The 4,186-nt window shown below is 38.2% G+C and overlaps 1 non-coding gene across 1 annotated transcript; it reads right to left on the reverse strand.

Annotated features, from left to right (window-relative positions):
• Positions 1 to 3,068: 3,068 nt before the first annotated feature.
• Positions 3,069 to 3,201, reverse strand: LOC118980768 (small nucleolar RNA SNORA66). Its single transcript, XR_005065216.1, has one exon. It is a non-coding gene; the product is annotated as a small nucleolar RNA SNORA66 (small nucleolar RNA).
• Positions 3,202 to 4,186: the final 985 nt, after the last annotated feature.

Genomic DNA, 4,186 nt, shown 5'->3' on the forward strand with positions numbered 1-4,186 from the left:
AAAGATTTGCAGAAGCTTCAAGATCGAAGTGAGCCCTGGCTGGTGTAGCTCAGTGGATTGAGCATGGGCCTGTGAACTGAAGGATCATGGTTTGATTCCCAGTCAGGGCACATGCCTGGGTTGCAGGCCAGTTCCCAGCAGGGGACGCATGAGAGGCAACCATACACTGATATTTCTCTCCTCTCCTTCTCTCCTTCCCTTCTCCTCTAAACATAGATAAATAAAATCTAAAAAAAGATTGAAGTGAGATCAGTCAGAGTTAGTGGGTGAGGAACAAAGATTTAGACATTTTTGAGGTCTTCCCTGAACCCCTGATTGCTCCCAGATACTTTTCATTATCGAACACCACCTGCCCTTCCCATTTTCCCTTCCTTTGATATAAGAGATAACTTTGTACTTGCTCACTATGGATGTGAAAACCTGCTAGCGCCCCCATCTCTTTTTTTGTTATTGTTCTTTTTATTGAATTTATTGGGGTGACATTGGTTAATAAAATTATATAGGTTTCAAGTGTACAGTTCTATAGTACATCATCTGTATATTGCATGTGTGTTCACCACCCCAAGTAAAGTTTCCTTCCATCACCATTTATCTCTCCTATACCCTCTTCTATATCCCCCAGCTCTTCTTTCCCTCTGGTAATCACCATACTGTTGTTTGTGTTTATGAGGGTTTTTTTTTTTTGCTTAATCCCTTCACCATTTTCATCCAACCCTGCAAACCCTCTCCTCACTGACAACAGTCATTCAGTTCTCTATGAGTCTGTTTTCTTTTGTTTATTAGTTTATGTTGTTCATTAGATTCCACATATATGTGAAATAATATGGTACTTGTGTTTCTCTGGCTTATTTCACTTACCATATGCTCTCCAGAGCCATCTATCTTTCACAAAAAGTAAGATTTCCTTCTTTTTACAGCTGCATACTATTCCATTCTAGAAATATTCTGTAACTTTTTTTATCTACTCATCCGATGGATCCTTCGGCTGCTTCCGAATCTTGGCTATTGTAAGTAATGCTGCAATGAACACATGCATGCATATATTCTTTCTATTCACTGTTTCCAAGTTCTTCAGATATATTCCCAGAAGTGATATCACTGGGTCATAGGAAAATTCATTTTTAATACTTGAGGAAACCCTTTACTGCTTTCCACAGAAGCTACACCAGTCTTCATTCCCACCAATAATGCACTAAGATTTCCTTTTCTCTACACCCTCGCCAGCACTTGTTGTTTGTTGGTTTATTGATGATAGCTATTCTGACAAGTGTGAGTTGATATCCCATTGTGGTTTTATTTTGTGTTTCTGTCATGATTAGTGACATTGAGCATCTTTTCATATTTCCATTAGCCATTTGGATGTACTTTTTGAAAAAGTGTCTTCAGATGTTAAGCCCATTCTTTTTTAAAAAATATTTTATTTATTTATTTTCAGAGAGAGGGGAAGGGAAGGAGAGAGGGAGAAATATTGATGTGTGGTTGCCTTTCATGTGTCCCCCACTGGGAACCAGCCTGCAATCCAGGCATGTGCCCTGACTGGGAATCAAACCTCGATCCTTTGCTTCACAGGCCCACGCTCAATCCACTGAGCTACACCAGTCAGGGCAGCCCATTCTTTAATTGGATTGTTTTTTATTGGTATTGAGTTTTATATGTTTTTTAAATAAATTTTGGACATTAATTCTCTATAAGATATATTGTTGGTGAATATGTTCTCCTTTTTATTGAGTTGTCTTTTCATTTTGTTAATGGTTTCCTTTGATGAGCAGAAAATTTTTAGTTTGAAGTGGTTTCATTTATTTTTTCATTGGATCCCTTTGCCCAAGGAGATACATAAAATAAAAAATATTGCTACAACAAATGTCCAAGATTTTCCTGCCTATGTTTTCTTCTAGAACTTTTATGGTTTTGAGTCTAACATTGAAGTCTTTAATCCATTTTGAGTGTATTCTTCTGTACAGTGTAAGAAGGTGGTCTAGTTTCACTTTTTGCAACTGTCTGTCCAATTTTCCCGACATTTATTGAATAGACTACCCTTACCCTATTGTACAGTTGTGCCTCCTTTGTCAAATATTAATGTTCTATAAAAGTATAAGTTTATTTCTGGGCTCTCTATTTTTTTGTATACTCCTGATACCTGAGAATAAGATTTCTCAGTTTTTCTAATTGTTTTTCAAGTCCAGTAATATCCATTTCCCCCCCATCACTCCCTTCACCCAGCCATCCCCACCCCCACCTCTGATCCCACCCCATCCCCTTGGTTTTGTCCATGTGTCCTTTATAGTTGTTCCGAAAAACCCTTCCCTCTTTTTCCCACCATTATCCCCTCCCACCACCCCTCTGATTACTATCAGATTGTTCTTAATTTCAATGTCTCTGGTTATATTTTGTTTGCTTCTTTGTTTCATTGATTAGGTTCCACCTAAAGGTAAGATCATATGGTATTTGTCTTTCACCACCTGGTTTGTTTCACTTAGTATAATGCTCTCCAGTTCCATCCATGCTGTCATGAACGGTAGGAACTCCTTTCTTCCTGCTGTGTAGAAGTCCATCATGTAAATGCACAATAGTTTTTTGATCCATTCATTTACTGATGGTCACTTGCTTGCACCACTTGGCTATTGTAAAATGTGCTGCTGTGAACATTGGGATGCATAGTTTCTTTTGGATTGGTGTTTCAGGATTTTTAGGATATAATCCTAGCAGTGGAATTTCTGAGTCAAAAGGAAGTTCCATTTTTAGTTTTCTGAGGAAACTCCATACTGTTTTCCACAGTGGGTACACCAGTCTGCATTCCCACCAACAATGGACTAGGGTTCCATTTCCTCCACATTCTCTCCAACATTTGTTGTTTGTTGATTTGTTTACGATGCCCAGTCTCACCGGTGTGAAGTGGCATCTCATTCTGGTTTTAATTTGCATCTCTCTGATGGCCAATTATGCTGAGCATCCTTTCATGTCTCTGGGACTTCCACATGTCCTCCTTGGAGAAGGACAAGTCCTTTGCCCATTTTTCAATTGGGTTTCTTGTCTTCTTAGAGTGGAGTCATGTGAGTTCTTTTTTTTTACACTGTCCTAGGATAGAATGGACCACCTCAGTAGCTTCTGAAGCCAATACATTTCTATCACCACAATTACTTTAGCAAACCTAGTTCCCTTCACTTCTGCAACATCATGCAGAGTTGGTGATCAAGTTTGCATGAGTTCTTTATATATTTTTGAAATCAAACCCTTGTTTAAGGTATCATTGGCAAATATGTTTTCCCATATGGTTGGTCTCTTTTTATTTAAATGTTGTTTTCTTTAGCCATGTAGAAGCTTTTTAATTTGATGACATCCCATTTGTTTATTATTTCTTTTTGTCCTTTGCTCTAGGGGACATATCAGTGAAAATATTGCTGCGTGGAATATCTGAGATTTTCCTGACTAAGTTTTCCTGTAGGATTTTTATGGTGTCATGACTTATACTTAAGTCTTTTATACACCTTGAATTTATTTTTGTGTATGGTGTAAGTTGGTGATTGAGTTTCACTTTTCTGCATGTAGCTGTCCAGATCTCCCAAAACCATTTGTTGAAGGGCCTATTTTTACTCCACTTTATGCTTCTATCCCCTTTGTTGAACACTAATTAACCATAAAGACTTGGGTTTCCCTCTGGACTCTCTATTCTCTTTCATTGATCTATGAATCTATTTTTTTTATGCCAGCATCAGACTGTTTTTGTTACTGTGGCCCTGTAATACAGTTTGATATCAGGTATTGTGATTCCTCCTACTCAAAATTGCTGCAGCTACTCAGTGTCATATATGGTTCCATATACATTTTCTAGAATTTTTATTTATTTATATTTAGAGGGGGAGGGAAGAAGAGAGGGAGAGAAATATCAATGTACAGTTGCCTCTCGTGAGTCCCCTGCTGGGAACTGGCCTGCAACCCAGGCATGTGCCCTGACTGGGAATCCAACTGTGATCTTTTGGTTCACAAACATGAGCTCAATCCACTGAGCTACACCAGCCAGGGCTGGTTCCATATACATTTTTGACATGTTTGCTCTACATCTGAAAAGTATGTCATTGGTACTTTGATAGGGATTGCATTGAGTCTATAAAGTGCTTTGGGTAGTATGGACATTTTAATGATGTTAATCCTTTTAATCCATGAACGCTGTATATACTTCCATTTATTT

This window comes from Sturnira hondurensis, unplaced genomic scaffold (genome assembly GCF_014824575.4).
Source record: "Sturnira hondurensis isolate 20B ecotype Veracruz unplaced genomic scaffold, ASM1482457v3 Scaffold0023321, whole genome shotgun sequence".
NCBI classification, from domain to species: Eukaryota; Metazoa; Chordata; class Mammalia; order Chiroptera; family Phyllostomidae; genus Sturnira; species Sturnira hondurensis.